Genomic DNA, 23,144 nt, shown 5'->3' with positions numbered 1-23,144 from the left:
TCAGGAACCTATCCCTCCAGCATGTTTTGTTCATTGTGATGACAAGGTTTAGATCCCTGGAGCGTGTGGCTCTGAGGGTTTGGGATTTCTTTGTGGAGCATGCCCAACAACTAGAGTTTATGCCTAAAGTGGTATCTGAGTTTACTTTGAGCAAAACTATCCATCTCCCCATTAGTAACTTCTTCCCTTCCTCCTTCTAGAAAGAAGGAATGAGTAGACATTTCTCATGGCCTGTACAAGGCCATGATGGCCTTGAAGCCACCTTCCTTTTCTTCCCAACTCACCACCACCGCCACCCACAAAGGGTTGCTGTGGATTCATTTCCTTCTGATAAAAAGGAGGCTTCTGATTCAAATTATTCCGTGGCATATTTATCCCAAATCCACTCCCTTGACCACCTCCATTCAGAGGGTGAAGACTGCCTTTCACCTGATTTTTCTGTGGAAAGAAGCATCTTTTAGAGAGAGAAAATTAAACATGATGAAAAATTTTGAGTGGGAGTCTAGTCAGATTGTAGAGGTTCAGAAATTATGCTACAACTCTTGGAAATGGCCACTCCCACTGCTTCCCTAGTTCTCCCTGTTTTGACACCTTCTTGGATGTATTTAAAGCTACCTTTGCTGCCCCTAACTCGCAGCCTTCTGCTCTCGAAAGGCCAGACAGATTTTATAAGTCCTTGTTTAAAAATCCTGTGATAGACTCCTCTGTAGTATTTCTCTTCTGATAAACCTTCAAAGCCGCTACCTATTGCCATTCATCTCTGTTCAGACAGGGCTAGTAGAACTATGGGTAGGTGGTGTAAAAAGGTTTATACCTCCTCTACTTTGGCATTTAAGGCTATTCATTACCAAAGCCAAGTGACTAAGTATTTGATATCCATCCTCCATTTCTTAAATAAGGTAGCTGTGGATTCAGAAGGGTCGGAGTCTAAATAAGTTATTGTTTTTACTTAATTAGGCTTTACAAGTAGCAAGACAGAGCATTAAATGTAGTTATAATACAGTAGAGGCTTTGTCCAGAGCAGCTGCCACTGGTTCTGTCCTACACAGGTAAGTATGGTTGCACAATCAACACATCCCTGCGGACTTGAAAGCTAGAATTTTATATTCTCCTTTTGACAAAACAAAACCACCTGTTTGGACCTTAAGCAGCCAATCTTTTCAAAATCCAAGAACAGGGAAAGACCATGAAGGACTGCAGACAGCTCCTGTTATCTCCTGTACCTGGATCTATGTCATGTAAGCAAAAGACCAAATGATCGAATCAAATGTCAAGCTGGCTTATCCGCTGGAAGCTGGCATCATGAAAGTGTTTTTGCAGAGGGGTAAGCCCCCTTGCCCCCCCAACCTGCCTGTTTTATTTATATATATGTATATATATATATATATATATATATATATATATATATATATATATATATATACCAACTCTGTCATCACTCCACATTAGGAAAAGGGCAAACACCTAACCCCCCAATACCAGCTTTCACAGGAGAAGCCGGCTTAACATTCCAAGGTTCGATCTTCTCAGATTTGATCATATGGCCTTTTGATCAAATGACATAGACCTTCTGTATCCAGGTACCAGAGGATTGCCCAACAAAATCCCACCTATTCTGTTAGAAGAGATCTTGGGCACAGCCAGAAATGCAGGAATGCCCCCCCAGAAACAGATTCCCAGAGAAACCATAGAGAGATTTCTATTCTGGAGCCCTCCCTTTGGAGATGGTCTCTGGGGCTGTCTGCAAAGTCTCATGCCCACACTTCCCTTCAAAAGGTTCATCCATTCAATCTGCACTGGGGAAAGATTACCACAGACCAGTGGGTGCTTTCAATGATAAAAAGGGGTATGCCGCATCCTGGATGGAAATCCTCCTCTAAATGGCATGCCACACCCTTCACCCTTCCCACAAGCAGATTCACCTGCTCCCACCCATCCTATGGGAATTGAAGTCATAGTAGAACCAGTACTCCAGGAGTTTGTGGGAAAAGGTTTTTACTCTAGACTTTTTCCTAGTATCAGGGAAAGAAGGGCAGTGGAAACCCATACTAGATCTCTCTCTGCTAAACACTTTTTAATGAAAGTAACCAACTTACAAAATGTTTTCCCTAAACCGTCTACTTCCATTCATTCTGCCTTAGGCTTTTCTAGTATCTCTAGATCTAAAAGGTGCATACCTATTACAGTTTAACCCCCCTTGCTGGAGATTCCTCAAATTTTGTGCTGGGTTATCTCACTTTCAGTTTACTACTTTTCCTTTTGGGATTTCTACAGCTCCAGTAGTTTTTGCAAAGTCCCTGGCACCAGTAATAGCCTTCTGTTGAATGCAGGGAATACAGATTTTCCCTACTTAGATGACCTGTTTAATCCAAGCATCCTGTCCTCAGATACTCCTGCAACACCTCCAACTCTTACAGTTGGGGTTCACCATCAGCTCAAAACTTAGGCTGCAGACTGAACTGCATAAAGATGCAGACCTGTCTGCCTCAGGAAAAATGAGAGTCTTTGTATTGCTTTCACAACCTGACCTCCCACATCCAGTGGTGTGTAACAGAAGTACTTAAGGGTCTTAGGATTCATGGCAGCAACTGATGTTCTTCGTGTTTCACTGCTGCAGTCATCACATTTGGGTTGTCTGCCTGCAGGTAGCCCTCAGCCGGCCTGAATACCAGAGTCTTGGGATTTCTGCATCGGATGCTGTCACTTCTTCCATGACGTCAGGGCATCAGGGGTATAAAACATGTAGCCGATGCCATTACATTTGTCTTTCTTGGCATGCGGTGCCTGAAGCAGAAGCAGTTCACAGGTGCCGGTCAGCCGACTCCTGAAATTTTCTTTTTTCGAGTTTCAGACCTGAAGTCTTCTGAAAGATAAGTACCCCGTTGGGGATCATTTTTACTTGCTCTAACCAATGTCATAAAATATTAATAATTGTCTTGCCTGTGGAAAGCAAATACCTCACACAGATTTTCGTTCTTACTGCGTCACCTGTTTAGGCCCAGACCATGACGTCCCTCGCTGTCGGTTTTGTGCCTTGTTCAACACCCGAACTATTCATCGTCAGGCTGTTTTTGTAGCTAAATTCTTTTGCTCTCGATCTCCGTACTCAGAATTGTCTTCGGTAAGCCATCAGACTACCGATCTTCCGAAAAAATTAAAGAATAAAGACAGAGACAGACAACATAGGTCCAAGGCTACCGATGATGCTACCGTTAAGCTAGTTGCCAGTCTGCCAATACTTGGTGAGGTGCTTTCGCAGCCCGATACCAGCTTTTACAGATTTGCAGGCCTCTACTGAGACCCATTCTGAGTCCGGTATGCCGCAAGATGCTTCTTAGACTATGGAAAATGTGGATGTCTCTACCTTGGAGGGGTCTGGAGCCGCTGTGCAGGCACCGGCTTCTGAGGGTGTTTTCAGACCTTACGATCTTCATATTAAACAGACGATTTCCTTCAAACCAAAAGTATGGTATTTCTCAGGCCTAAAATTCGCACTACGCCTAGGAAACCGACGACCAAAGTGCATTCTAAGGCCCACATGCCACAAAAACAAATAATTACAATGGCTGAGAACATCATTACTTTAATTAGGGGAAGTCAGCCTTCCCCTCAAAAAGACCCAGAACTGATTTTCCTTCTGATTCTTCTGATCAAGAATCTGATTACTCTGATCCTTCTGATTTCCAAGATGTACCCTTCTCTACCTATGAGGATTCTGATGCAGAGCAATTCCATTCCTTCTGCTTCCCCTCCAGTGGATTTTTCCTTTGCTGAAACCTTGCACACCCTTAGAGAACATTTCCGCTGGGATAGCCATAACTACTCCCAGTCCAAAAAGAGGCTCAGGGAATTTTTAAGCTTGCCTCAGCACAGGCCTCTAGCAATCCCTGCTGTTCTGGAAATTGTAGATGATGTCTTCCCGGAATCCAACCATACCCCTGATTACCTTGCCTCCAGCTCCCAGGAAACCTGACAGGTACTATAGAGTGCCTGACTCCACAAATTCCTTTTTAGGAATCCTACAGCGGATCCAGAGACCATTTCCCAGGATCCTAAAGGCATTAATGCTGCAACTGCCAAAAATCCTACCCCTTCGGACAGGGTCTCCAGGGCATTAGATAGATGGGGAAAAAAGGTATACACCTCTGCTATGCTTGCCATTAGGGCTTTAAATTGCCAGTTTCATATGTTAAAGTATCAGCAGCATATTATGGAGCTAATTAAACAAAAAATGTTGTTGATTCCTGATTGTGCAGAACACAAAGATTTACAAGAGTTAATGCATTCTGCTAACCAAGTTGGTAAACATACTTTGCAATGTGAGTTTGATGCTTTAAGAAGCATCTTGCAGGGCTGCTGTCACTGGGTCTGTTCTTAGAAGACATGCTTGGCTTAAGGAACAAAACTTGCCAGGTCATGTCAAAGCAAAATTACTGGATGCACCATTAAATCAAGAACATCTATTTGGTAATAAAGCAGAGGAAGTCCTCAAAAGAATGGAGGAGAAAGCTAAATCTATGCAAACTGTTAAGGATTTCTTACAAGTACAGCCACCTAGATTCAATAGGCATTGGCCTTCAAAAATTGTCTTTTCCAGTCCCTTCCAGGCCTTCTCAGTCCAAACCCAGGGGCAGCAGACCACCAAGACTTCAGTCTCAGGCTATGCACAGATCTAAGCAATGGAGTGCTCCCATGCCCAAAACATGGAGTAGTAAGCCTCCATCCTTTGGTAAAATTGCACAATGACTTATCCTTAACTCTTCCAAGCCTTGCCCAAGTACTTGCACCAGGAGGAAAACTTGCACTGCATGCCAGAAATTGGCAATACATTACCCAAGACAAATGGGTCTTAAATATTGTTTCCCAGGGATACAGATTCCAGTTTCACTCACTCCCATCCATAAGCGGATGGCCAGACCTCGCACCAAACCAGTGGGCAGAGGCCCAAAAGCAAGTACTTTCTTTTCAATATCAAGGCTATTCAACCTGTCCCAGCAGAACAAAGGGGACAAGGTTTTTACTCCAGACTGTTTCTGGTCCACAGAAAAGAAAACTCCTGTAGTCCTATCCTGGACCTGTCTATTCTCAACACCTTTTTGGTGGTTCCAAAATTCAAAATGTTAACTCTCTTAACATCTGCTTCCTATGCTAGCCAAGGACTCCTGGCTAGCAACCCTAGATTTAAAAGAAGCTTATATGCACATTCCCATAAGGGAATCTTACAGGAAATACCTACGTTTCAGAGCAGGCTCTATGCACTATCAGTTCTCTGCATTTCCCTTTGGCTTATCTACTGCACCCAGGGTATTCACAAAGTGCCTAGCTCCAGCTATTGCATATTGCAGGCAGAGAGGAGTTCAAATTTACCCATACTTGAACGATTGCCTGATTCAGGCGGAAAGTCAGGACTTGCTACTACACCACCTGGCATTTGTAAAGAGGCTTCTCACTTCACTGGGGTACACCATCAACGAAAAGAAGTCACAACTGGTAACCAGCCAACAGATTGTATTCCTGGGAGCAAGCTTTAACACAACTTCCCAGATGGCATTCCTCACTCCATTGAAACAAATTTCTTTGACAAACTATTTCAATCTACTGGCCACCAAAACCCGGCTAGCTGCAAGAAAAATACTGCAAGCCCTAGGGTTTATGGCCTCTTGCATTCTACTAATTCTATATGCAAGACTACATATGAGGAAATTTTTTTGGTACCTAAAAAGTCTCTGGTGTCAACATTCTCAGTACCTGGAAACTGTGACTCCTATTATTCCTTGCCTAAGGACAGAGTTCCTGTGGTGGGCAGAGGCCTGCAACCACAACAGGGGACTCCCTTTCATTCTACCCCCCCTGCCACCCAAACCCTAACAGACTCATCAGACTATGCACAGGGGGCTCACGTGGCAGGGCAGTGCATTCAGGGCAAATGGAACCCAAAGCAAATGCACCTGCATATCAATCAAAAAGAAATGTTAGCTGTGCAGAATGCCCTGACAGCCTTCAAGGGCCTTATTTTTCCAGGACAACTATTGGTAAAGACAGAGACAACACCACAGTTATGTGGTACATAAACAAGCAGAGGGGAACCCATTCCTACCCACTCTGCAGACTAGCCATGGCTCTGTGGAATACAACCTTGAGCAACCAAGTGCACTTACAAACTCTATTCCTGCCAGGCAAAATAAATTCACTGGCTGATGACTTGAGCAGAAATCTCATGGATCCACACGAGTGGAAACTGGAACCCAAAATATTCAAGCTTTTGAGGAACAGCTGGGGGACACCAGAGGTGGACCTTTTTGCTTCCCCTCAGAACGATCATTTGAGCAAATATTGCACCAGAACTCCCCACAGCCAAGCTTGGAAAGTGGATGCCCTGTCCTTCACCTGGGAAAGCCTCTGTCTATGCCTTTACCCCCCTGTCACTCCTCTCAAAGGTTCTACTAAAAATCTAACAGGACAAGCCAAGGACAATCCTGATTGTGTCAGACTGGTCATGCCAGCACTGGTACCCTCTTTTGCGCAGTATGACAGTGCTACAACCATGGCACCTGTCTCAGACTCCTTCCCTGCTGTCCCAGCAGGGGGGGGGGGCAGATTCTGCACCCTCAGCTATAGAATCTGAACCTTGCAGCCTGGCTAATCCCCTGAATTTAACACCAGCAAACCTCAGTAAGCAGGTGCTGGATGTCATTCCTGAGGCAAGGAGGGCCTAGTACTAGAAAATCCTATTCGGAAAAATGGAAAAGATACTGTTCCTGGAGCTAGTCTTAGGGAATGGGCACAACTGTGCCCAGCTTACCTCATATACTAGATTACTTAACAGAAATGCTCCAAAAAGGCCTATCCTTCTCTTCAGTTAAGATCCATGCCTCTGCCATCTCAGCTCATTATAATACTGAGCCACCCCTCTTTTCTCATCCTCTGGTAAAACAGTTCCTGAGGAGAGCCAAAAATTTAAGACCCCCCAGGAGAGCTCCCACTCCAGCCTGGGACCTTAACTTTGTATTAGAAAAGCTCACACTTCCATCCTTTGAACCTGCGGCCACAGCAGAGTTAAAATTCCTCTCATGGAAAACAGCTTTACTTCTAGCCATCACTTCAACAAGAAGAGTGTCTGAATTGCAGGCCCTTATGGCAGTGGAACCCTTCATTATCTTCCATGCAGACAGGGTTTCCCTCAGGACTAACCCATCCTTTATGCCCAAGGTGGTGTCTAGTGTGGCTTTAATCCAGTCCATTCATTTGCCAACCATTTTTACTAATCCTCAGAATAAAGGGGAAAGGATCCTGCATTCTCTGGATGTGCACAGGCAGCTTAGGTTCTATCTGGACAGGACTAAACCTCTCACAAAATCTGACCAGCTGCTAGTCAGCTTTGCTGCAGGGGCAGAGGGCAAGGCCATTTCAAAGCAAACCATTTCTAAATGGATAGCACATTGCATCAATTTCGGCTACAAGCGCCATGGGAAACCTACCCCACAGGGGATCAGAACTCATTCCACTAGGGCTACATCTACCTCTACAGCATTTCTTAAGGGAGTCCCTACCAGGGACATCCTGGAAACTGCAACCTGGAGCTCTGTACACACCTTCACCAAGCACAACCACTTGCCTATATTTTCTAAATCCAGAGCTGGATTTGCCACAGCAGTCTTACAGGGCCTGATTGCCAGCCCTAATGCTTCATAATGACCTCCACCCTTCCTTAGCTTTGGGAGTCAACCCAAATGTGATGACTGCAACAGTGAAACACTAAGAACATAGTACAGTTGTGTACACTTACCGTAAATGTAGATGTTTGTTGCAGTCCTTGTTACCCTCCCTTCAGCCTCCTGACTTCTCTTGATTTCTTTCCTGTCTTTTTTTTGTCTGGCATATCTTATATCATTGGTATTTGTTTTTTGCTGGGGGTATTACATACCAAGGTAATTGCTTTCTATTTTGGGGGCACCTGATATCTGGGCAAGAAAAACTGATGTAATGGCGTCTGCTGCATATTTTTATACCTCTGATGACCTGACGTCATGGAAGAAGCGACAGCATCTGACACAGAAATCCCAAGACTCTGGTATTCAGTCCGGCTGAGGGCTGCCTGCAGGCAGATAACCCAAATGTGATGACTGCAGCAGTGAATACACTCAAACATCTACATTTATGGTAAGTGTACACAACTGTACTTTCCAGTGCTCCTTCTAGCTAGACTGCATATGAGGAAAATCTAGTGGTACCTGAAAACAGTGTAGTCCAGCACTCTTGCCCTCTTAACACAGTAATCCTGCTATTGTCCTGTTTCAGGATAGAGTTCTTATGGTGGAGGGACCAGGTGAGGCTCAACTCAGGACTTTCCTTCACTCTATCACTACTAGTTCAAGAAATGCCCACAGATGCCTAGGACAAGGCATGGGAAACTTGGACAGGGCTGATAGTACTAAAGGAGCACATCAGCATGAAGAACATGAGAGCCATCATCCAAGCTCTTCAAGTCTTTTCCCATGTCTAGAAATCAGGTCCCTTAAGTGTGTTCGCAGACAACACCTTAGTCGTGGTACATAAATAGGGAGGAACCAGGTCTTACCAACTGTGCAGATTAGCACAGACCACTTAGGTAATCCCACCCCGACAGAAAAACATGACTTTAGTAGACACACACGTTCAATCACAGGATATTGTGCTGCCAGGCTCACTAAGCAGGGACCTTGGAGGATCCTCATGAATCAACCCACAGTAGACTGGTCTTCCTGGACATACTCCTGTTTGGAAGGACACCTCAGATAGACTTCTTTGCTTGAGGGGCCCTTGTCCTTCAGCCTGGAGGACAGATTCTTTCAACATTCAGTGGACAGGGAGATTTCCTCTACACCTTTCCTCTGCTATCTGTCATCCCAAGGGTTCTCTAAAGGGTCAAAAAGAAAAGCAAAAACTCTTGCTAGTTTTCCCCTTTTGGCCAAGACAACATTGTTTCTTCTCTTTTTCACCTAACCAGGAGTAGCTAGTACAAACTGTCACTACAAGTGGATTTCATACAGCAAAAATAGTCACTACTATACCCCAGCCTGCCCTCTCTGAACTGAACCTAATACTGTGGATGATAGAACTGTAATTCCTTACAGGCACCACTTTTCAGAAGATGTAATCCAGGAGACCTACCACTCGAAAGTTCTACAAAGCGAAATGGAATAGATTTTCCTTTTGATGCCACAGGAATGAACATTACCCCCAACAAATCACAGGTACCTTCCATATTAAAATGTTTGTGTGATCTCATGCATACAGTTCTGGCCTACTCTTACATCAAAGGCCACATAACAGCCATCTCTGTGTATCTACCCCTCATTCCTCTTCTTATGTGCCCGAGGTCAAGTTATTCCTTAAAGGGGTGCTGCATCTCAGACCACCAAGGAAGCCCATTACCCCTTCTTGGGATCTCAGCTTTGTGCTAGAAAAACCTAGTTTGCCTCTTTTTGAACCAGCAGTCTCAGCAAACTTCAAATTCTGCACTGGCTGTTACTTCGGGTAGGAGAGTCTCATAGCTTCAGGCTGTCATGCCCATCCTGCCCTTCCTTATTTTTCACAGGGACAGAGTGACTTTGAAAGCTAACCCTTCATGTATGCCTAAAGTAGAGAAAGAACTGTTGCTTAACCAGACTAAAAATGTGCCTACTTTCTTTCCTAACAGAGGGAATGAATGCTACACTCTATAAACATTTGGACATTTTAAGATTCTTGGTGGACAAAATCAAATCCATTAGAAAGTGTAACCATTTGTCTCCTTTATGTACTCAACATTGGGCCAACCATTGTCTAAGGAAATTATTGCAAGCTAAATCTCTAAGACCATCTCCTCTTGATATTCTATACATGGCAAGACCTTGCTGTTATGCCCTCGAGTTCATTCTACCAGGGAAATAGCATTATCTGGGGCCTTCTACAAAGGGGTAAATGCCAGGACCATACTAGAAGCTACCACCTGCTTCACTGTACACATCTTCACTAATCACTACAGGATTGATGCCTTCTCAAGGTCTAGAGCTTCCTTTGCTAGGTTGGTCCTTTCAGGCCTCATGGACAGTTCTGCAGCTCACTGACCAGCCACCCTTGCATCTACTTCAGCTGTGGGACTCTCATTTATTACGAATACTGCAACAGTTATTTCAGTCAGGGCACAGTACAGTTGTGTAAGAATTTTACCATAACACTAGATGTCCTAGTAATTACTTTTGCAGTATTCCTCACCACCCTCCTTGCCCTCTACATTCCTTTTTCCATAATCTCACTACCAGTCTCTGTTTGTCCTCCATCTATTCCTATACTGGTACAGCATCTTAAAACAAAAGGGGTCTTCTTACCACTAAATGCTCCCGCCTCCTGACTAGTCTCACTATCGGGAGTCTTCAGGCCACTGGCCTGGAGATAATCTGAGAAATGATGCTATATACACCTACACTTGCGAGCTGAGGTTACACGTTGGATGTATAACCTTGGGAAGGTAAAGTAACCCAGCCAGGTGTCAGAGGTGGTGGTAATCCATTCCTTATAAATACTGCAACAGTGATCAGTAAGACATATATTGTTATGGCAGACTGTTACACAGCTGTACTGTTTTTCAGTGTTGTAGCAGGACACTTGTAGTTGGCCTACTTGTAGGGAGAGGCCCCTGGATAGCCCAGCTTGAGGCTGATCTTTCTCTTGGCAGAGAACTCGCCTCCATAGGTTTGCCTTCAGCTCCAGCAGGGTCTTGCAGCCAAGACATGAGGGTCTACCAGGTCTTTGTACTCTGGATCTCAAAGATCAAGCCTTCGACTTCAAATAGATGTATGAATTCTGGTGGGGATCTATCCATATAGGTTGAAAATTTTACCATTACAGATTATAGCTTTATGCTATCACTCTGTCTGGTGCAGGCCTGTCTCGTTCATGTGCTGTCACTGGCAGTTGTAATCCCAAGTGCTGGAGCCCTCTTGTTTCACATCTGATGCCAGTCCATCACGTTTAGTTTCTGACACATTGCCTGTGTATGAATTGTTGCCTAATGGAGCTGTTAAGGGTGGGAGTTCCCCTTCTCATTGGCTTCTTTTGAGGTGTCCAAGGACTCTGGAACCATTATTTCTGAAAGAAATGAGTGATTCTTCTCTCACTTTACATCACCTCTCTTCAGGATAATATCTCCTTTCGAGGAATCATGAGGCTTTTAAGTCTTCTGAATCTTGAGGCTTTTTGAAGTCTTCCATGGTCTGCTGTATTTCTCCAATTGCTTTCACAGGAAAGTCTTGGCAAGTATATAGGGAAGAAGGAAGATGTCCTTTGTGTGTTGGTTATACGGTATGAATACAGTCCTCAAGGATGCCATATATGTTGCTGGAAAGCACAAGCAGTGTATTTCTATGGCTTCTGAGAAAGCATAAACTGTCTAGACGTCCCTAGTTGAACTAATAGTGCAAGGATGTCCAGTCATGACTACAAATACCTTTGTGATGTCTTTGATTTAGCACATGCTGAAAGACCACTGCAGTGCTCTACTGGCTGCTAGACAAGTATTAAAAACATCAAAAAAGTACTAATAAAATAGGTAACAAAGGGCCCACAGCTCCAAAGGCAAACCAAAACATTAATATGTGAGCACTTTCATTCAGCATAAAAAACTTTTAAGCTTAAGTAAACACATAACAGTACACTGCTCATTAACCCCTGAATAACTGCGCATTTAAAGTAAGTTGCCATCATAACTCTTGTCTTTTGAGTACAAGGGATGTATGCCCACTTCTACGGCTGTCCACCCTAAATTTAAAGTGGTGTCCAGGGTTGTCCCTAATATGGTGGCAACTTACTTTATGAAATTCAGTACAGAATGTTTTTGTAAGACAATATTTTAAGTATTTATAGGTTTGTGTGGATGCACCTTTTTGTTTCTTTATATATTAATAATGGTCCACTTTGTACATAAAAATTCTTCTAAAGTATATATAAATATCTTTATGAATATAAAATAAAAGTAGATGCACCACGCCATGGCAGTGAATAAAATCCAAATCAATTTATTGCAATATTGGTAAGCGCTTTCACACGGAAATACGTGCTTCATCAGACCTGATGCACAGAGGAATTTTGTTGATATTCAAAAAATTATGTAGTCTTTTCATTACAGGCAGATTTCCCAAATCTGAAGAGTCTTCCGCCATAGCTGCAAGCAGTATGAACAACAAAAACGAACCCAACTGCAGCAACCAAACAGAACTGTAAAATTCCCCAAAGCAGGCAGAAGACACCTCGATATGCAGCGAAATCCAAAAACTTAACCAGCAAGTAATCATACCAAAAAACTTTATTGCAGAGAAAGTTATTACTATTAAGTAATAAACAGCTGTAGGGCGTTTATTGTTGTTTGTTTATATATTTATGAATATTTTTCATGTTTTATTTATTTGTGTTAATGTTTTTATTATTTTTATCAGATTTTATGCCAGTAAATATTATCTACTTCATATGCCTTTAAGCTGAGAATGTGGCTGTATGAATGTTTGTTTTATTGGCTGTTAAGCTGTTTGAGATGATGTCATTTGTATAAAAGTTATTCTGTCCCCATTCATGTTTGAAGAAACGGTATGTTATTACCGTGAAAGCTTTAACTTTCTTTCTCTGCAATAAAGTTTTGTGGTACGATTACTTGCTGGTTCATCAAGTTTTTGGATTTAGCTGCATATCGAGCTGTCTTCTGCCTGCTTTGGGGAATTTTACAGTTTTACAGTTTCGTTTGGTTGCTGCAGTTGGGTTTGTTTTTGTTGAAAATATGTACCGTTGAGAGGTATGCTTGTGCACAGGACCTTGCTCCTGCTGTTGACAACACTGTTCCTGCCAGATCTGCTGACGGTGTGTCTGATATGACTGATGTTGCCAGTTAGTCTACCCAACTTGCTGATCTATTCTGCAAAGCAGTAAAAGGTCTCCACGTTCATTTTATGCTCAACTTCTGAGAGACTTGGTTGGCTGCAATCACCTGCATTAGAAGCTGAAGTTAAGTAGAAAATTGCAGTTTTAAAAGTACTGTATTTTATTTTTTCTGTTACCAATTTGTATGTTTCACTGAATAGTGTGTGCTGTCTCTCTCTCTCTGCAGTTCGTTCCCTACCCACCCTCCCTGTTTTGGTGTTAGTGCTCGTGGTTCTGGAATTGCCTGCCCCTCCTGTAAGTCTGTATTTTGAACACTCCTGAGTCCATCTCATTTGCTCACTTAGCCGAGTACAGTGAGATCATATTCTGAGTCTAGTGTTCACTCTACTTAATACAGAGAGACGATTTGAGAAGGCCAACTCACTTAGGTTTTTCCTTCCTCTCTCCTTGCACGTTACTAACAAAAAAATCCACTTTATTCATCTGCTTTTACTGTATTTTTGTTTCCTCCTACTTTATTTTGCTTTTGCCTCTTCTTAAAAGTACTGAATTCTATTTATTCTGCTGCATTTATTACTGCTTGGTAGTAGCCTGATTAAATTGTAATTGTTATTCTAAGTCTTTTGGTTTAAGCACTTGAGCTTCATACCGGTTGTTTAACATTAAGAAGGTTTGTGGTCTGCACTGTTGTGACAGGACAGGTAGCTTACATCCTTCTAAGCTGCGAATTGCTGATTGAAGGCTCAGTGTCTGCTATTCTAAAAGTGTATTAGTTCTGGTTTAAGCACTTGGGCTTCAGGCCAGTTATTCTACATTAAGAAGGTTTGTGGTCTGCACTCTTGTGGGAGGTGAGGCTGGATTCTGCCCTTCTGAGCAGGGATTTTCTGGTCACAGGCTTATTGTGCCTGTTTAATTGAACTATTTCTTTCTGAAATTGGTGCGTCTTGTTGCTGTAGCATAGACCAGATTCAGGCCTGCTGAATCTAGCTTTGTTTGTATAACTTGAGCACTGATCCAGGCCATCTTTTTTTGGAGAAGGTTCCCCTGCACCCTAGTAGCAGGAGTGTGCAGTTAGAACTTGTGTGATTGAAGACAAGTTTTGAGCTTTTTTCTGGTTAATTGGGTAACTTGTTTAAATCAATTTGTTCTTTTTCTATTGTTTTATATATATTGAAAAAAATTGCACTTTATTCATCTGCTTTTACTGTATTTGTGTTTCTTCCTATTTTATTACTAGGGGCATTGACTACAACTCTGATCTGAGATATATAACAATAAGTATCCTTTTCTGTGCATTTAAAGTGTTTTTTTGATTGTATCTGCTTTATTTTCTGAAAAAATGAAAACAAAAAAATTACTACGCTAGTATAGCCCAGTTTTCAGGTTAGTGCTGAATTCAGGGCTGTGTTACAAATGTCTGTGTTTGCTCATACCTTACTTGAATAGAAGGAAGTTTCTCTGCTCACCTGTGAGAGGGGAGCTTTGAGCAGCCTATCTCTCCCTGGAGGAGTGGTTTCAGCCCAGAAATTAGTAGTTTATTGTCCGTTTTGGGCTAATTTCTCTCTTTCATTTCCCTACTATAAAAACCACATTTGCCCGGTTTTGTGTGCTGGGCAGCACTGGTTAGCTAGGGTATAACTATTCCCGGCTCCACAAAGTTTTCTCTTCAGTTTTTCCCTTGGAACTAGACAAACATTTTCAACTTAAGCACTCAAGCCATTCAGTTCTCAGCCTTGCTCAAAACTCATAGCAAGCACTTATAAGCCCTAGCACTAGACCCCCCCCCCCTATACTGTACAGAAGGACAAGGATCTCTAGTCGACCTTTCCAGCCGTTTCAGTCAAACAGTTCACTGTACCTATCCAGGCATGTCCAAAGGGCAAGTTTTGGGTGTACTTTCCAGTCCAACTGGTGAATCTGGGCTTTTTGAGGCAATGTTACAACTGCCTCATGTACACAGACAATCCTCTCCTCCTACCACCAAACACTAATACATGCGAGAGATGCAATTATACAGCCAAACTGGAGGCTAAGCTCTCTCAACCCAAGGCTGGATCAGACAGTCAAGAGGAGAAGGGAAATACTTGCATCAACACCACCAGTCTCACATAGACCCATTAAACCAGCACAGGCAAAAAACACACAAAAGCCTACTTGGAGGCTCTTAATAAAAATCTGAAAAAGCAACAGAGAACTCCAAAGCAGACATCCAAGCAAATTCTAACCCCCAACACAAACCATGAAACGCATACTTCACAAAACTAATGTGCCACGCAATAACAGCCCTTAAGGCAAAATAACATACCCAACATACTAGTAATAGGTGACTCTATAGTCAGGCACACTGACGTCCCACTCACTAGGCTGAATAAGGACAAGGTTACTGTTAGCTGCCTGTCGGGTGCCAGGATACACCACATAACACAAGCACTCAGGTCACTCCAGAACAAATACAAATATGAATCTGTCATTGTCCATGTTGGTGTGAATGACCTGAGCCGTACCTCCCTGGACTACATGAAAAGAGACATTGAAGAGCTCTCTGATCGTGTATCCCAGGCCGGTATGACCCTGACCCTGAGTAGCATCCTGCCCTCACCAAGAATGATACCACGGTATAAAGAAAAAATTATCAGTTTCAACAATTGGTTAAGTTTCTGGTGTCATTCAAAGGGGATCCAGTGTCTGTCCGACTGGGATGACATGCTCGACAAGCCGTTGTACTTCGCTAGAGACTGCTTGCACCTGTCACCCTTAGGCTTTCGAATACTGGCCAAGGCTCTTGCCACCCCCATAGTGCCTTTTTTAGGCAAGACTAAAAAGACAAACTCACCGCTGTAAATAGCACAAGTAACAAAAAACTGAGGGCAATGCTAATGAATACCAGAAGACTAAACCTCAAAATGCACACACTCGAGACACTCCTCAGTATGGAAAAAATTGATATATGTGCAGTAATGGAAACTTGGCTTAAGGCTCCAGAGAGCACCCCAGCACTACCGGGCTACAACTCATACCATACATTTCGGCCACATAACCCGGACCGAAATACAAAAGGTGGGAGTGTATCCATATTCATCAAAGATACCCACACCTCTAGGTTAGTGGCACAGCATGATGCTTCAGGGATCATCCATGTGCAACTAACAATGGGCAAAACTGCAATTCAACTTGTAGCTTGCTACAGATCGCCCACCGTGTCCCAGGACCCCCATTCCGCCTTTCTGGAAACACTAGGAAACATAAAGGTCCTACCACACCCTAATATTGGGTGATTTCAATTACCCAAACATTAACTGGGAGAACTGCTCTGGTACTAACTCCCTTGCCCAACATTTCCTAGAATTTATAAACTCAAGCGCCCTGGATCAACTGGTCAACACTCCCACCAGAGGTGACAACATTTTGGACCTGGACATCACCAACATGGGCGACCTGGGTTCCACACTAGAGGTCAACCCCTCGCTGGTTAGATCTGACCATAGACAAATCACTTTGGATATCCACATTCCGCCTCCACCCCCAGACAAGGAAACCACCATGAAAAACTTTTTAAAAACAAACTTCATGTTACTTAAGACCGAGGTGGAAAGTTTCAAAGCCCCCATACTAAAGGATAACATAATTTGTCCAAACTGCAAAATCCTTTACTAATGCATTCTATGTCCACCTACAAGAATGCATGGACATGCTATCCCGAGCAAAACCAAGACTCACTCCTCCAAGAAAAGGAAACCAGTCTGGTGGACCCCTGCCATAAACAAGCTATACAGTAGAAGGAGGAAACTAGTACAGAAAAGAGTAAAATCCCAAGAATGGAAGACATCCCTGATCAGTATCAGCGAGAAACTACGTTCCCTCATAAAATCATCCAAGGCTAGCTTCGAAAGAAAAATTGCCAAGGACTCCAAAGATAACGACAAGGCATTCTTTAGCTATGTCAAGAATCTAAGTGGCAATGCTCAGATCTGCTCGGAGTTGGTGCAGAATGGCACAAAATACACTGAACCGACCGATATTGCCAACATCCTGGCAGACAGGTTCAGTGCAAACTTCACCCCCCTCTTTACCCCCAAAAGGGCCCATAACCATACCAGAAGAATGTAGAGCCCCTGAAGTCACAGACACTCTGGTTAAAACAGCCCTCTCCAAAGCCAAAAACACAGCATCAATGGGACTGGACTGTGTCCCAGGCTGCTTCCTACATGAGATCAAAGACGAACTAACCCCTCACCTAAACACACTGTTCAAACTCAGCCTCTCCACAGGCTATGTACCCATAGAGTGGCGCACAGCAACGGTTATTCCACTCCACAAAGGTGGAGGTACAACAGACCCTGGGAACAATCCCCCTATAAGCCTGACTAGCTTGGTCTGCAAGGCTATGGAGCGCATCATCATGGAACTCATTAATAGAGACATTGGGAACCTCCAAACACTGGACCCTACCCAGTTCGGCTTTAAGGGCAGATCATGCCTCCTAAACCTGGTGGGCTTCTTTGAGACAGTTACAAGGCTATAGACGAGGGAAAGGTGGTACACACAGCCTTACTAGACCTCGCAAAGGCCTTCGACACCATTCCCCATTCTGGTATTATAGACAAGCTCACCAGCCTGAATATAAACCCCTATGTCACAAGATGGGTTGCCAACTGGCTCACGGACAGAAACCACATGGTGAGAGTTGCAGGAGCTAGGTCTGACTCTAAACCAGTTACAAGTGGCATTCCCTAGGGCTCAGTCCTAGGACCCCTCCTGTTCGACATATACTTCTCAGAGGTACAGGCAAGCACAGGAGGACTATGGCTGACCAATTTGGCAGACTGCAAACTAGGGGCTATAATTGACACTCGTGTTGACACAAACATCCTCCAAAAAGGTCTCACTGAGACGGATACCTGGTGTCAAAATCATGGCCTCAAGCTAGATGCCAAAAAGTGCATAGTCATCCGCTTTGGAAAAGACAAAGTACACACAAACTACCACATAGGTGGTAGTCCCCTAAATACGGAAAACATAATAAGGGATCTGTGAACTCAAGTCGATAGTAATCTCTCCTTTGATAATCACATTGCCAAAGTGGTTAGAAAATCCTTCTGTGTGGCCCACCTAATCACAAAAGGGTTTGCATCCAGATCGAAAGAGGTCATTGGGCCCCCTCTGTGCATCACTCATCAGACCTATCATAGAGTACAGCGCCCCATTTGGTATGTACTATACAAGACACCTGCAACAGCTATAAAGATCACAGAAGTACCTCACCAAGAGGGTCACTACCCTCAAACAGATGCCCTATGCAGCTCGACTGAAACACTCCAGCTGTACTTGGTTGCATACTGCTTACTCAGAGGTGATCTCTGCCTGACATACAAGGCCATGTCCAACCCAGAATTGATGGACATGCACCACCTAAAGAAAACCTTATCCCCTCGAGCCACACACTCGAGGTATCTAAACCTCACCACAACAATAAATAGGACGTGCTGGAGGGATAGATTCCTGTCCCAGTGACTTCCCATGCTTTGGAACAAGATTCCAATCTACATTAGGCAGAGCTCCTCGCTAACGCTCTTCAAGAGAAACCTTGACGAGTGGATGGGAAACAAAGTTTACCCCGGGGATCACTTCAGTGGCTCTGCTAGACAGAGGCACAGGGAACTAATCTAAGGGGGCGGCGAAAGCCAACACATTCTGGCTAGGCTTATAAATGCCTTCGGGCAGATAGCCTAGTACCTACATATGAGCCTATTTGGGTGAAATGTTCCATATTTCTGCACCAGTAAATTACTTTACAGGCAAGTATGATTTGTACCTTAGTTATTTCAGAGTCGCAATGCATGTGCCAGCTGTTTCTCCCATTATTGCCTTTTTGAAGGCAATAGTGTGGCCTAGCACTGGTTGGTAAAGTAGTTTAATAAAAGAATCTGCATTCTTACTCATCCTTGAAAAACCTCTCCTCCTGTGACATTTGAACTTGACAGGTTTTCCTCTTCCTGTCAAAATGGTGATTCATTGGTGATGGTTTGCATCGTAGAATATGCTTTTAACTAGCAGCCATCATCTGTGCTTGCAGAATCTCAGACCTGCAAGCCCCCCACATATTTGGTATTTTCCAAGGAGCAGATGTCTGTTACAGATGGCCCTCATTTCATCTTAAAATCATTTCAGAATTGTCCTTGAACTTTCCATTTTATTCATTTCACTGCCCCCCCAACCCGGTAGAAACCGAAGGCGAATGATATGAAAATCTGTCAAGTAGGATCCTCTTAGATTATGTGATGCAATAAGAATGTGTCTTATTTCTCAAGTTTGTTGATTCAAGTGGTGTCATAAAAACGTTTTCTTTTGCCTTAAAGTATGCTTCTGAGTAAATGTATTTTAAGTATCGTTTTTGCAAAAGGTTAATTGAGTTTCTTCTTTTAGTTAATCACAACATTTACCTATGGTTGCCTTGAGTCACTGACCACTGAATACAACGCGAGATCCAGATGCTATGTTTTATCGACTTGTTTGGGATATTTAAGATGAGAGTGGTGATGATGATGCACTTAAATGTAATTCTTCTGTAGACAAAAAGGTAAGGGCGTTTGTCGCAGAAGCTAGCTGATCATTATTTCCCAGTATAAACCCAGTCCTGTTCTCTAAAAAGGAAACCCGACTTAAAACTTTTAGTTCGTGTGCACACTGTTGATGACCTTTTTAAAAAGGGTTTTAAAAGCCAGATTGTATGTCTTATAAGGCATGTTCCTGTAAATTACATTAGACCGAGATCAGAACTCATCACCTAACACATTTTTAGCTTTTTTATCTGATTTAAAGTGTAAAATAATACATTGTATGGCTTTTCATGAGAAGTGATTTTCCTTGGGCTGTACGTATGTACACTTGGTGCAACATTTCTGAGTAAATAGCACAAGCATTGTGCTAGGACTGTTCTTGAATTCGGAAAGTGTATACATAGTATACACTTTGTCTCCCTCAGTTGAAATTATGTTTGGGAAAAACCCTTGTTTTATAAAGTAGCTGAAACATCCAGAGTAGCAGGAAATTTAGAAAGGCTTTGATGGTGTTTGGTAGATGGACAAGAAAAATGCTAAGAAACTGGAAGATAATGTAAACCTCTTTTGAAAAAAAAAAAAAAAGGCTTTCTGTATAAGGCTAGGCATGTAATTGAAAAACTGAAAACAGACTATCTTTTGTACGTCGTAAAGAGGCAGATTAATGACACAGGATAGTGTGCAGTTATCAAAAAGGTACTGACATTGCTGCTGTCACAGCTGATCGACTCCATTGCCTTTGATGCTGACTTGTAGTGCAAGTGTGATTTGTTCAGTCAGCCACGTTGTAATTGATTACGGATCATTTAGCAGGTAATAAGCCTGTGTCAGGAAACTCTGATGCATCTAATCTCTTTTAATATACTCTAAAAACAGTTATTTGACGGCACAGTCTCACTTATTCATTTGATCTTCTTCATAACTTTTAGTAGACCAGGTCAATCCCTTTAAGCATCTTAATTAGAATAATCATTTGAAAGTCCATTCATTGTAAATGTACATTTTCTTGTCTTTATGAAAAGTATTGTAATTGAAGGTATTTATTCCCATAAATTACTGCATTTTGGAAAGTACATGCACTTGCCTGTGATTATTAAGCAGAGAGATGACATGTACATCATGAGAGTTCAAAACAGTATCTGTAGCCGCACAATAAAAGTTTTTATGCATCTGTATTTTTCTAATTAGTTAATGAAAAGTAGCTTATTTTTGTATAGTGATTACATGTGTTCCACTTAATGACTTGTACAGGCTGACCCAAGTTATTTTGCTCTTGTGCATAGTGTACTTCCCAAATGCATGTAGTGATGGCAAAAGAAGATTGGTGCTGTTTCATTCTCGCCATGTTGAGGTTGTTCTTGTTGACCTACTTTTCCCGGATTGAAATTCTCCCATTTCTTCATCTATATTCCTCCACTATATTCATTTGTCCTTAGGTATGTGCTTCACTTGCAAGATTGCTACCATTTCTTCTTAAAAACAACAAATATACCTACACACACACACACACACACACACACACACACATTATATACGTATAGATACATATATGTATACGTGTATATATGGATCTACTTTTCTTTCCTTCATCGAAATTATACTTCTTCGAAAAAGAAAAGTAGATTCCCACTTCAGCAAAAGTGCACTTCAGCGATCGGCTAACTAAAACCAAAAGCACACAAAAAAAAAAAAAAAACATCTTTTGCAGGGGGGCAAGCCCCCCTGCAACCACCCTACTTTATTATTCTCATTCCAAGATCGCACTACAGTGGGGAAAAGGGAATAATCCCCACTCCACCATGATCTCAGCACTAGTTTGCTTATTTGTACATCAACACTAAGCATTGATGTACAACTAAAGTTATATGCAAACTGCATGTTATTTCTTCTTTTTTTTTTTATTTTTATTTTCACATGAAAGTGCATTTTTGACAAAATGAACTTTCGCGGAAGTGCACCTGCAAATTTACGTATCGTTGAAACTTAAATTCGATGTACTAAATGGATCCCGAGTGTGTGATATATATATGTATGTATATATGTGTATATGTTTGTGTGTGTGTTTCCCAAGTATGTCTGCTGTTAATTTTAACTCATGCCTGTGAAATGCAAGCTGGCTGGGTCTCCATGGTTACCCCATGGTGGTGATTGTTGTCTGCATTCTGCACAGATTTCCCAGTGGCTGCACACAAGGTATTGACATGCTTCTCATGAGTTGTATTTGTATCACCTTTCCTATCTTGTGTTGCTTCCTGTTTAACCTATTTTTTCAGAACGAGGACAGGAGAACTGGACAAAAGACTTCATGGTTTTGGGAGAGTGCTGTACAGGAAATGTTTTACTGTCTTATCTCTTCATTTGCCGTACTGGAAATGTCCTGACCTTTTGATTACTTTGCACTTTGGTATAGTGATTTGGTTGCTTAAAAGAATTGTTGATAACTCATGGTGCTGCTGCTTGACTGTTGCCTTTCTTAGGTACACTCTGTTGCATCGGGAATGGCTCTTTGTTGCTTCATGTAACTCTTCCTGTTCATCCAAGCTGTCCTTCATTGTTTATACTTGACATGCTTGCCTTATCCTGCTAATGTCTTCCTTACAGACGTATCTCGCTACAGAAAAAGGACAGTCTGAACCTACTAACCGGGGGTTAATATAGCTGTCTTACAAGTCATGCTGTTCCAGCAGCTGTTGTAGTTTTCAAGTGGATGAGCACCTCATATAAGAACTTGTTTAGAAATATTTTTTCTAAGTAAATAGTATTTAAAAATAAGATAAACATAATGAAAGACATGGAAATGGTAGTTATTTCTTGCATTTGCAAAGTCATTAACTACTAGTTTCCATTAGAAAATGCTTTCTTTGGGAGGAAAGTCTTCATGTGCAACCAGTTAATCATGAGATGTCCAAACAGTGTGTTCTAAGTAAAATTTGCAAAGATTCTTTAAGCATTTGTAAGGTTACTAGGTGTTTTTCATTACTGACTGCTTTTACTTGGACACAAGGAGTCTGCAGGTGCAAGCAATTAGTCATGAGATGTCCAAACACTGCCTGCTGGATGAAATATACAAGCAACATTGTAATTAACATTTAGGGGTATATTGGCAAACAGTTCAGTGAAAAATAAAGTTTGAAACTGAGGGAAGTGAAAAAAAGGTATAGTAGTAGTTGCCTACCCAACAGCTTTAATATTTAATGCATTTAATTTAAAGGCATCCAGTGCATGTTCTTAGATCTAAACGTTAATGTTTACTGAAAACTTGCATGCTCTTCACTTCTGGGAGGGGCAAAGAGATAAGAACATATGGCAGTTAAGTGAGAGCACAAGCTCTTGCATGCAGTTTAGCAGGGGGAACCCTTAAGTTTAGAATATGTAGTTAGTGCCTGTAAGTGCCGTCATCAATTTGGGGGAGCTGCTCCTATCTACAGGTGTAAACTTCATTTTTTGAAAATGTATGTAGTTGTGTGCGTGTGTCTACATTGTAAGTAAAAAAAAAAAAAGGCTAGAGTATCTGAAAATCTAAGTTTTGTGTTAGTGTTTTCACTAAGGCTGTTAAACAAGTAGTGGTACTAGAAACGATGAGAGCGGGAAGCAGATTAAAAACTGTTTATTCGTAAGCGCTTTCGGCTCAGTTAATACCGAGCCTTCATCAGACAAAAACGTTGTCTGATGAAGGCTCGGTATTAACTGAGCCGAAAG

At 42.3% G+C, this 23,144-nt stretch overlaps 1 protein-coding gene across 1 annotated transcript in view; it reads left to right on the top strand.

The window, feature by feature from the left end:
- Positions 1-23,144, top strand: part of BRF1 (BRF1 RNA polymerase III transcription initiation factor subunit) — a 2,040,227-nt gene that overhangs the window by 693,429 nt on the left and 1,323,654 nt on the right. The window lies entirely within an intron of this gene.

This window comes from Protopterus annectens, chromosome 6.part0 (assembly GCF_019279795.1).
Source record: "Protopterus annectens isolate FY-2018-M chromosome 6.part0, PAN1.0, whole genome shotgun sequence".
Taxonomy (NCBI): domain Eukaryota; kingdom Metazoa; phylum Chordata; order Ceratodontiformes; family Protopteridae; genus Protopterus; species Protopterus annectens.
Note: the sequence above shows the minus strand (reverse complement) of the source record. Positions and strands in the feature narration are given on the sequence as shown.